The sequence below is a fragment of the Anas platyrhynchos genome, chromosome 1, assembly GCF_047663525.1.
Source record: "Anas platyrhynchos isolate ZD024472 breed Pekin duck chromosome 1, IASCAAS_PekinDuck_T2T, whole genome shotgun sequence".
Classification (NCBI taxonomy): Eukaryota; Metazoa; Chordata; class Aves; order Anseriformes; family Anatidae; genus Anas; species Anas platyrhynchos.
The window spans coordinates 143,401,799-143,414,264 of NC_092587.1; the positions used below are offsets into that span (position 1 = coordinate 143,401,799).

The 12,466-nt window shown below is 40.0% G+C and overlaps 1 long non-coding RNA gene across 1 annotated transcript in view; it reads right to left on the minus strand.

The window, feature by feature from the left end:
• Positions 1-10,796: 10,796 nt before the first annotated feature.
• LOC140001474 (uncharacterized) overlaps positions 10,797-12,466 on the minus strand; it is a 55,476-nt gene continuing 53,806 nt past the window's right edge. Inside the window, exon 3 of the long non-coding RNA XR_011806708.1 lies at positions 10,797-12,032. This is a non-coding gene — a long non-coding RNA (uncharacterized lncRNA). The remainder of the gene's footprint in view (positions 12,033-12,466) is intronic.

Here is a 12,466-nt window from a genome sequence, read left to right on the forward strand (position 1 = left end):
ATCATATAAGTCCTGTACGGTACACTTAGAGGCTGTCTTTTGAGCCTCTAACATGACTGAATCCCAGAGGAATCTTCAGAGGAGGACTGAGGGCATTCCCATAGTCTAGGATGAGTCAGGTGGACCAAGTCTGTGAGAGTGGGTCCAGCTTTCCCAGTCCAGTCCTACCTGGGCTGTCTAGTAACTACGGGCAAGTCTTGTGAGAACACTGGGAAATATTAGTAGACCAGGATATGGCTTTAGGTAAGTCATTATTTTTGTTTCTTATGCTCATATACTCTTTTTGATGCAAGGCAAGTTACATAATTATAAGAGGTTGGCAATGTCTCCTACAAAAAGCTGCATGACAATGGTCCCAGGGTGTAGATCCCAAATATGAGTCAGGGTGAAATAAAAAGGATCTGTAGCTGCTCCAGACATCTATAAAGATGCCATGCCCCAAGTACACCCTAGTGCCTCCTGGTGCCTGACAGCAGAGAAGTGGTGAGCAATGAAGTAACTGAGGGATGTTCAGCACAGGAGAAGCTTTGAAGGGTCAGTTTTGGGGAAAACCTTAAGCTGGTGTAAACACAGCCCCTTGGAGGATGCTCAGTACATGCCACAATAGGGACAAGAGCGCAATTATGCTTACAAGACTAGAGACAGGCACAGTATATATGGCTAGTGAAAGGAGTGCAACACCTCCATTCCTTGAGCGAGCTGGCAGTGTTTGCTCTGTTCTGGGTGAGCAATGCACATAAGCATTTTCAGATCTATCCAGTTACCAATGTCCATAACCTTGGTCTTAGCCCAGCTGCTGTTAGGCTGTAGAACTATAGGTTGAATTCAGAAAGTTAGAGACATAAGATCAAATCACGGTGAACAGTTGCATATCACAATCTCTCAGCTTTTCCTATTGTTTTATTTTTCTTGCATTGTCTTCGCAGACATAAGTCTAAAGTATTTTATAGAAATATTCAGTTTGGAAATCACTGTGGGGAGGTCTTGGCTGATACAGACATATGCACTTTTGCTTTTTCTTTAGAGCCTTAATAAGGAAAGTAAAAGGCTAATTAAAGATAGTTAGGGACAGAAAAATATTTTTTCAGAAACCGACGTGTATTGACAGCTTAGACAGTTCAATGATTTCATAGAATCATAGAATCATAGAATATCCTGAGTTGGAAGGGACCCTTAAGGATCATCAAGTCCAACTCTTGACACCGCACAGGTCTACCCAAGTTCAGACCATGTGACTAAGTGCACAGTCCAATCTCTTCTTAAATTCAGTCAGGCTCGGTGCAGTGACCACTTCCCTGGGGAGCCTGTTCCAGTGTGCAACCACTCTCTCTGTGAAGAACCCCTTCCTGATGTCCAGCCTAAACTTCCCCTGCCTCAGCTTAACTCCGTTCCCGCGGGTCCTGTCGCTGGTGTTAATGGAGAAAAGGTCTCCTGCCTCTCGACACCCCCTTACGAGGAAGTTGTAGACTGCGATGAGTTCTCCCCTCAGCCTCCTCTTCTCCAGGCTGAACAGGCCCAGTGCCCTCAGCCGTTCCTCGTACGTCTTCCCCTCCAGGCCTTTCACCATCTTCGTAGCCCTCCTCTGGACACTCTCCAACAGTTTCATGTCCTTTTTATACTGTGGTGCCCAGAACTGCACACAGTACTCGAGGTGAGGCCGCACCAGCGCAGAGTAGAGCGGGACAATCACCTCCCTCGACCTGCTAGCGATGCCGTGCTTGATGCACCCCAGGACACGGTTGGCCCTCCTGGCTGCCAGGGCACACTGCTGGCTCATATTCAACTTGCTGTCTACCACGACCCCCAGATCCCTCTCTTCTAGGCTGCTCTCCAGCGTCTCATCACCCAGTCTGTACGTGCAGCCAGGGTTTCCCCGTCCCAGGTGCAGGACCCGGCACTTGCTCTTATTGAACTTCATGCGGTTGGCGATCGCCCAGCTCTCCAACCTATCCAGATCCCTCTGCAAGGCCTTTCCACCCTCATTCGAGTCCACAACTCCTCCAAGTTTGGTGTCATCAGCAAACTTGCTCAAAATGCCTTCTATTCCTACATCCAGATCGTTTATAAAAATATTGAAAAGTACCGGCCCTAAAATGGAGCCTTGAGGGACCCCACTGGTGACCGCCCGCCAGCCTGACGCAGCCCCATTTACCATAACCCTTTGGGCCCTGCCCGTTAGCCAATTGCTCACCCATCGTATGATGTTTTTATTTAGCTGTATGGTTTAAATGCCTTTGGAAGGAACCAGTCCTCAGGCCAGAATATTTGGGTTGAACATATTTTTAAAAACCCTATCAGCACTTCCTAGGTGCATTTGATGCCTCTCAGAATCGGATATACAGGCCGTGTGTGTGATAATGATATATTGCATTTACTGAGGCAGATTATTCTTCCTAAAAACTTACAATGCTATCATGCTTCCTGATTCTGTGACTTTTATATTTCCCTGACTTCAGCATGTTTGGCAACTCTGTGTGTCCATTGCTGCACTAGATTTTCTGGTTACAGAAATATATGTTTGAAGGTATTTCAGCTTTCATGCATGAAGCAGAATCTGGATTGACAGGAGTTAAAAATTATAATCATTTAAAAATAAAAAAACTGTATTGATAGATACCTAATTCTGTCTAGACCATGAAAGAAAGATGCCAAAATACTTCAGAGAGCATTTTATTTGTAACATTCTGACCTAGTTTATAGCCAGGTAACCTTGTGACTAAGGTCAGAAGTTTGATTTGAATCTTGTGTAAGACATCCTACTCCATTTGTTTAGATCCACAAAATCAGTTCAACCATTTTTCCTGAGGTTCCTGTAAATCTCCATATTTTCAATAATCGTAAGTCTCCTTTGCCAGTTGAGAGAGTTCTCGTGATATTTAGATATGTCTGAGTAATCTAAACCTCCTTATCATTTAGTACACAATTTTCCTCACTCTTGTAGAGTGTGTGTATGGCAAGACGAAGAGGCCTGTCAACAGTACACGGAAGATAGCTCCACAAGAAAGATGAGTGGCTGGACAACATGAAGGTAGAAGCAATGCAGACCCATAAAACACTTTCTACCACTAAAGTTTCAGAATCATTACTAATGATTCTTGATTACACTGCAGAAAAGTTCAAGGTGAGGTGATGGGTCAATGTTGCAAAACTGAAGAAGCCAGAAAGAGCAGATTTATGCACTTTTAGTCAGCTGAATTAGCCAAGGGAATTAAGTGTAAAGATGGATTTTCTCCCCTTCCTTTATTTATAATATTGAATTATAAAAAAAGTGGCAGTTACTTCTTGCTACTCTGCTTACAGCGGTTTTGTGTGTTGCATGTTTTATAAACTATATTGAACAGGGTGCATAAATATGAAACCCATCCTTTTTTTTTTTTTTTTTTATCTCATGTTCTTTTTGCACAGGTCTTCCTCTCATCTGCTGTAGGTTTTTGGTTCTTTTCTTTTTTTTTTTCTTTTCTTGAAACTAAGACTACACACATAAATAAGGGCAAGGAATATAAAAAAACAACTTAATGTGGTCAATGATCAGTATTCATGACTATGAAGCATATTCTTTGAAAATGCCAATGAGATGTAAACACATCAATAAAACAGCAAGTTCTCATCTGCCTGCCCTCTAGTCCCCAGACTATGCAAAAGGAAGAAAGTTACTGCATCTATGAGGGGGTTGCAAGGAGATTCTTCCATTCCTGGCTGACTTCATGTATCTGTTTACTGAAGTCAAAGCTCTTTCAACTGCTCCACAGCATCAGGGAAGAGAGTACCAATGGGGACAATAAATTAGATCTTCTTGACTAAGTGTGAATAGTAGTTGTGTAGTTTATGGAAAGGAAATCAGGGCTAGGATGCACTGTACAGCTGAGTCTGTCCCTGGGCACTGGCACGTGGGGTTGACACACCTGAAATACTTTTACACACAGATGGCATAAACTATAAAATGCAGTCACTTTTGTCAAGAGAAGGTTGTCATATTCCTGTCTTAAATATTCAGCTCTGCATAAATATACAGACTTTAGTCTTCAGTTCTGTACAGCTCTGGGAAAGATCCATTCTCCTCTCCAAGGACAACAGACAGAAGTGGGTGTAACTTTCATGCTAGCAGGAAAGTGTGAGGAGGTCTAATAGGAAAATAATCTAATAAAAATTGAATAATATAGAGGAGAAAGACTCCCTACTTTAACATATAGTTTCTTAAATTTGCCAGTTAGAAGCTGAAATCCCTCCTGCTCTCTATTATATGATTTATTGCTCTCTTATTCCTGCTTTCTTGTCCTATAATATCCATCAGCTTGGATCAAATTCTGTTTTCAGTAATCCAGGTGAAAATTTAAAGCCCCCTGAAGTACTCCTGCAAAAAGTAATGGATTTAGTCTGGACACATAGGGTTGCAAATTGAATACAGTTCTGATCAATAGCATATACCTCAGGTCCATCAGTTCTAGAATCCTGAAGTACAAGTCCTGGTCTCTGGCATACATCAAGCTTCATTATTATTTCTATATTTATTGTGCTAGGACTCAAAGTATTCTGGGTGCTTTTCAAACCACAAAAAGATACTGTTTCTTCTGCAGACTGTACAGTGTGAAGTAAAAGAGACAAAGGGTGACATGAGCAGATATAACACATAACCCAAGGAATCAACATAGTAAACAGAATTTTATCATTAATTCATTTGCTTGTTTTAATTACAGTGTTTTACCCTTGTTTGCTAAGGAATTGAAGCATAGAAGATGCTTCACTCAGTGGCCGGTTATGCAAAGAAGAGTTTTTCAGTCCTTGTTCTTACCTTGTTATCACCTGAGTCTCCAGTCAAGTCACATCTCCTGCAGAGATTCACCAGTGTCTTGAAAGGGTTGGGTTCATGTTGCAGCCTTAGTATAATTTAATTAAAATTCAGTCAACAGTGAGACAAACACCCATTCAGGCTTCATTAGTTCTGTGCGTACTGAATCTAATACTCATAAACAAATTAATCTTACCTCTCTGATTTTCTCCCCATGGGTCAGTTCCCACATCCTTCTGTCCATGCACACTCATAAACCAGTGTAAACTCAGCAACTCCTCCCCTCCTACATATAATACATCTCAGGAATGCACAGTTCACTTGTAAGAGTAACAGAATTTAATCATTGTCCTACGCAGTTTAATTTATCTCTGGAAAGGAGGATGAAATAATAAAGGAGGATAAAATTAAAAAGGGGGATTTTTTTTTCCTTTGAAACAATAGTGGAATACCAGAATAAAATATGTTTTACAAAGTTTGATGGCACTGCTGATGACCCAGTTCAGAGTTCCTTTAATTCACAGTGACCCAAACTTGGAGGACCAAACAATAAAGAGCACAAGAAACCATCAGGCAAGTACCTGCATGCACAGACTGGTTAATCAGCCACCCAGATACTGAATCCAGGGAATACTTAATCTGATCCTGCACTGCAGAATAAACTAGGCTCTTAGTAGCATGGCAGAGGAGAGGCATACTGGAAGAAAGGTGCAGATGCACACAGATCAGTCCAGGGAAAGGCACTACACACAGAAAAAGTGGCCTTGCCCAATGTCATAGCAACAGTAGAGTGTCAGTCGCACAGAAGAGACAATGGAATTGGTGTCAGGAGCTAGGAGCAAAGGTCATCCATGTTCACACACTGAAAGAGAAAGTATATGGGTTTTCTCAGCAGGGCTTAGTCAGCGAGAGAGAAATGGGCAAATACAAGGGACCAGCAGAAGACAGAGCAGCTGAGAAGGCAAAGATATTAAAGATAGGATTGCTTGAGCCCAAGAAGCCAAAAGGTGTTTCTGAAACATTTGCGAGTGTGTTCAATGGTGGTGTCAAATTACTCCTATCTTGTTCCCCTTATAGCAACTGCTAAGGGTGTATGTGGAAGATGCATGGATCTGAAGATCTCCTCAGGGCTGTTATGAGGAGGTAGGATGGAAAGAGGCAGGAGAGCCCCTCCTGTCCTTTGATAAAACCAAACCAAACCATTAATGTCTTCTAAGCCTTTCATAATAGCTGAAGCAAACTTTTACATCTGCATTATAAAGGATTGGTGCAAGTCCTTATTTTAAAAGTATTCTTCCTCCCTCTTTCCACTTAGTTGTAGAGTTGTTGTTCATAGTGGGCAGACAATTCAGGTTGCTTTCTTCTGAAACTGGTTGAATTGTGTTTTTTCCAGACCTGTTTCTAATTTAAGATAAAACAAATGCAAGCAAAATGAGAGAAAAAAAATACAGAAAATACAGTTCTTGTCACGTGCACTCCCAGGGTTGCAATGAAGGTTGCTAAACAGTAACATACAATTTACCTTCTCTTTATAATTTTAAGGGATTTCTACCAAGTTTGTAATACTCTTTCTCCCTTGCTTTACTGCCTTATCTCTTCATCTCCTCTGAGACTGCAGGTGGGCAAGAGAAAGTGAAAATTAATGACTGGGCAAATAACATTTATTTCTCTTTCCTCCCTTCCTGGTGATTTCTGCCCCCTCCACCAAGAGCAGTACATGATGATACAGTCTTTGAGGACATGCAAACCTACAGCAGAGAACAAGATCAGAAACTATAAAAATGTGTCGTGTTTTTGTTTTTTTTTTTTTTTTGGTTGTTTTTCTGTTTGTTTGTTTGTTTCACTTTTTTGTTGTTGTTTTGTTTTCTGGTTAGTTTCTAGTTGTGGCTGAAGCGGAGCACACTCAGTGTGCTCCGCTGAGCCCCACCAACTTTGCCTGCATGGTACTGAGAGGATTATACTTGCATCTCAAGGGGATCCAACTGGTAGATATGCATGGGACAGTGCAGGGCTATGCAGACACACTTGCTGAGGCCCTGAAAGCAACAGAATTTTGTTATTTCAATGTTTGACTGAAGTTACTATGCTCCATTTAGGAGCAGACTATGGTAAATTGCAAGGGGTGGGCTACTTATGTGAATGTGTGGTTTCCAGCTCCAGATTACATTACAGCCACAAAGATATGGCCAGAAGAGTCTTGACAGACCCCAACCATTGTTCACCCGTTCTAGGTATCTTTTCAGTTTGGGGGTTTACTTGAAACCTGAAAAAGAAGAGGGGTTGGAACGGAGGTTATTTGTATGATAGAAAAGAGCAGAGATTAATGACATGTAAGAAGGAACAGTTCCAAGTTTAAGTTTCTTTCATATGGGTTGTTCTGAACTTAGCTAATGCTGGTGGAAATGCAATGCATGTTTGGGTTCCCCAGTTTGGTCAGGGTGCTTATCACAACTATGACAACAAAAGCCCATGGTAGTTCCAGGAAATAATATAAATGCCAACCATGATGGCAAATCTACTTTCCTCAAGGCACTGTTACCTCATAACCAAACATTGTCAGATGTGCTACCAGCTTAAAATCTTAACTTCAAATTGCCATAAATAGGATGGTTAAAATAATAATAACTCCACTTCCACATTTCTGGTGGAATGTTGCAACTTGTAAAGCTGAAGCCCTGAAAAATACTTTATTGCAGTTCTCATAACCAAAGGGGAAAAAAAAAAAAAAAAAAAAAGAAAAAAAAAAGCAGAAAGATGAATGCAAACTGGATTACTAACTTTTATTATCCAACAGTATTCAAGCTAGAGCCTTAAGCTTTGAGCTAGAGCCTTAGTTTCAAAAACAGTTTGGGGTCCAGTTAGTTAAGTATCAAGACAAAGGTCTTGAACACTGTAAGGAAAAACTGTCTCACAGCTCTTCAGTTGCAATCCTGACCATAGATACACTGCATTGGTACAGAACAAACATGCACAAGGGCAGTTTACTCTCTCACTTTGCAGAATGAAGGTTCTGGCTTGCCTCAGCATTATGAATACCTATGCTTGTGCAAATTTCCCTGCGATAGCCAGGCCTTAAAGATCAATACACATGAGCTCTGGACATCATTGCAAGCACACTGAGAACCGGCAGAGACTGCTGAGCTGCACTGCTTAGTGCCCACTATAGGGACTTTCTTGATTACCTGTCATTACTACTTTTCAGTGGGTTTATGCTGCAGCCAAAGCTGTGACCTCAGCATAGCATAAGCATATCCATGTTCAGCTTATAAAAGAAAAGCTGGCTACAAAGCGAGGTCATCTGCAGCAATATGTGGTTTAAGTGCAGGCTGTGAGCCTACCTGGGACCTGAGGAAAGTACTTGGAAAGCCAATATCAATATTCAACTGCAATTGGTGAGGCTAGCTTGGATGTTTACACAACCTTCTGTCATGTCTTTGACTGCAGCATAGATGGATTTCAGAGCTGAAGCCCCTGAGCAGAACAGTGCTTGCGGAGTCTCTGCATAGTAAATTTAAAGCACATTTAAATAATTCTGTTGTTCAGATGTTGATTAAATAGTCCTAGCAGAAGCAATTACAGTTTTTCACGCTATGAAAACCTTTATTTCCAGATCTCAGCCATTAATATATAAAAGTTTGAAGAAATTTTGGCCAGAATATGCAGCATAGGCTGAATTAAATCTGAACAGTGCTATTGATCCTCTCTAGCAGCACTTTGCATATCTGTGTTCCAGTCCCAATCTGTCACACAATTTTCAGATATTAAAATTTTCTTGGCACTGCAGCCATCCATAAACTCTACATCCTTCTGTGGAACATACTTTTAAATTGGCTAATATTTCATTCAAGTCTTCTTAAGGTAATAGTTACCACTTGTATACAAAATGAGGATTCAATGTAAAATGCAGAACCTCCCTTCAAAAAGGAGTAAGTCCATCCCAGATGACATTAAAATGCATAACTAGGATTCATCTTCTTCTAGCGCTCCAGAATGACTCATCGCTCTCCTCCGCTTTGTTCATGTATATGTCTGGGTGACATTTATTGCTATCTGCTTTACTTGCAATCAGACACTAGTTCCAGTGACAGTTCTTTCCCATCTGACTTTTCTATTACGTGTACATTTGGGAAACAAAGGCACATCTTGTTGTGTTTGTAAAGAGCCTTGTCACTCTGTTTCTTTTTGCTCCTTTGGCCATCCATCATCTATTATCAGCCATCTTGAGGGGAATGCAGGGATCATGTCACCTGGAAATAGTGAGAAGGGATGAAAGTTATCTCAGTGCAGCCTAAGACAAAGTCACAGCAATTGGGTGCTTAACCTATCTTCTTGGCTTCTCTGAGGAAAGCACATTGTTTTCTCCTGACACTTCAAACACCAAATCCATCACTGGGAAGGAAGGGGAGCCCTGAGTTCTTGAGTTATTGTCTGAGCAGTGCCCTGAGGAGAGTCTCTTCTGCACAGTGCTTTAAATGTCTAGCTGAATGTTCAGAGTAGAGCAAGAGTTTGCACTTCTCCACTTTGCAAATAAATACAGGTATTGAGAAAGAAGTGCTGATGCATGGACTAAATCAAAGACACACCGGGCAGAACAAAACTTTGTTTTTCTCTTAAGCCCTGCTGAGCAATTCCATAAGGAAGATTCATTTAGGTCCTCCAGATAAGAGATTTAACCAAAAAGAAGAGTAGGTAGAATGTAAAATTTTGTAAGGAACAGATTTAAAATGGCTGTGCTGATTTGGGAAAGAGAAATTTTCCCTCTTTCAGACTCTTTCAAGGAAAATGATGGGAATGTGGAAGAGGTTCCTGGCACAGTGAGCAAAGGGTGCTGTTAGAGCACCATATTTTCCTGAAAGTTATGCTTAAAAATTGTAGGTGCCAATAATTAGTTTCTATGTTTTAGTAAAGGACAACACAGTAGAAGGTAATTTTGGTCCTTCTGAATGAATTTAATGGGTCTTCAGAAAATCTCTCAGCTTTAATTGTGACAGAGTACAGATGCTTCCAGCTACCAAACAGTAAAAAAATCTTGTGAAGTTTGCTCCGTTCCTCTGCATTGCGCTTGTGAGAGGGAGGAACAAAGAGGAAAAGTTCTGCCCCAATGTAGACTGGTGGGAAGAGGCAGAAGGGACCTATGACTTTAACTCTGGGAGATTCTTCCATGATGGGGCAAGAGGGCTAGACAACAGGCATCTTGAAGAGGGCTAGTTGCTGGGCTGAAAGCAGGTAAGTGTGGACTGTGTCAGCAGAGACAGATGATCAAACCATTGATACCTGGGAGATCTTTGAGTGGTCTGCCAGAAGGCTAGGAGGGGTCTCGGTCATTGCTGTCATGTCTGTTCACCTGAACCATGTAGGAACACCACCACAGAACCTCTCAGGTTATGTTTTAAAAAGACACACAGAAATACACGTGTACTTGCAAATATATATATATATACTTGCATCCTGAGACAGAAATATCCAAGCCCCCACATGTCAAACCATGTCCCCACACACCTGTGCCAGCAAGCCATCCACTCCCCTGTTCCTTAAGTAAATCGGATTACTGCTCAGTAGAGGGACTGATGGAAAACGTAATGAGAAGAGATGACTAGGAGAGAATAACAGTTTCCTGCCACCAACAGCAGTGAGAGTGACACCTGAAAAATCATCTATTATCCCATAAAAACTGATGGCATCAAACAACAGAGGATGTAGATAGACAGACTGCTTAGGCTCACCTCTGAGCACTCAGGTCAACTTGAGAAAAAATCCAAGCTGAAGTCTCAACAATAACAGATATTGCTTTAGAGGGTGAGTCACTCAGCAGAAAGGAATTAGCAGCTGGTTTTAAGTGGGAGCCTGCTGCTTTCTTAAATGACCTGCTATGTGGAAGAATTTTACACAAGGATGCAATTCAGACTTCAAGGAAAACGTTTTGATTCCTCTTTTATTTGCTTCAGAACAGAAGGAAAAAAATATATATGTATCTTATCAACAGTAGTGAGTGCAGAAAGAACAGAAAAATCATACCTTACTCTTTGCACAATATGAGTTTTACACTGTTGAATCATAGCTTCATTGGGAAAAAAAAAAAATAGTTTAAAAAAAATACTTTTAACAGTACAGCTCTTTTGAAGTAAGATTTTGAATGCTAGTTAAACATACCAACACAATATTAAAACCACTATGAGACCCAGAGAAGACTACGTTTGAAAGCAGAATTGGCATTTTGTTTAGGTTTCAGATGGATACGTCCCTTCAATGGTTCACAGGTACTTCCCAGGAAAAGTTTCTTGTTTCTAAGTTCTGTATATCTCAAACTTTGACTTAAATGGGCCCCTAAAATACTGATAGCACAAATTTCTACTTCATGTTCTTCTTTGATTTCATGTTTAAAGGAAATCAAAATCAGCTGAAGGAGTTGGATATTATGGTTGCAAAGCTCCATGCACTCCTGAGAAGAGCTTAAATATCCCAAATGTGATGTTGGAATTGCAACACATAACCCAGAATCTAGCACAAGCAAAGTGAATTGATAAGACCATTTTTATTCTGCACCTTTTTTTTTTTTTTTTAGTCTGGCTAAACAATGACAGGGTTATTTAAATAGCGTGACAGGGTTTTGGTGTTTTTTTGTTTTGTTTTGTTTTGTTTTTTGAATGAACTTATTGAAAGATAACATTATTGCATCGAGAATATGTAGCTTTCATGCAGAGAAAACAACCAAACAAAATACTATTCAGCTTATCCAGTGGCTGCTTTTTACAAGTATCTATTTCCTCACTAGGTGAGTTGAATGTATTCAATTCAACCATCAATTTCTATTGATTCAAAAGACACATTTCCAATTAGATACAGTTATTTGATATGCTAGCACTGGCAGATTAGCAACTAAAGATTTTGGGGAAAGGCTTTTTTAATTAAGATCTCTCTGTGAGATTAGTGGAAAAGATTTTTATTTATAATAAGAGTCTATAGATGTACAACATTCAAGAAGTGTCTACAATCTCCGAAGTAACAGCAAAAGTTTAAAAAAAAAAAAATCAGTGACCATAAAAGAATATAGGCAACTGACTCAGAAGCCTATTTCACTGTGTTCACTATGAAATACTGAATGAGGTTCAGACTCAGGATACTGATATAAGGTGCTTATTGTTTCTTTCCATACTGAGTTCCAGACATCAGTGTCGAGGTTGCCTTGGTGATTTGTTTGCTAGGCTGAGAGTCTCTGAAATCTGCTTGCAACAGATTTTTCTAAACGCTGCAGGGAAGAAGGAGAAAAAGAGTATAACTAAGTAATCAATTCAAATCTGTTATCTCAGTCAGAGTTATCTTTTAACTGTAAAACATCTTTAGAAAAAAAATGCATTTTTTACACTTTTTACACCAAAAATTTTAAAATGTGATTATGCCAAATTTTGGCAGCTGTTTGCCACAAAAGGAAAACATTAACTGAATACTGAATCTCTCAGGTTTTTGAAAATTACTCTTTTAAATATATATATATTTATGTATATATACATATATTAAATAAATATTATATATATATATATATTATATAAATATATATTTATTTATTTGGGTGTATAAAGTGATGAATGGCTCAGCCCAACTTGTAACATTTAATACTTCTAGTAAAAGAGTCTTTGCAAAGCCTCTTCTATAAGTTTGTTTCATCCTCAATTTCAGTAAAGT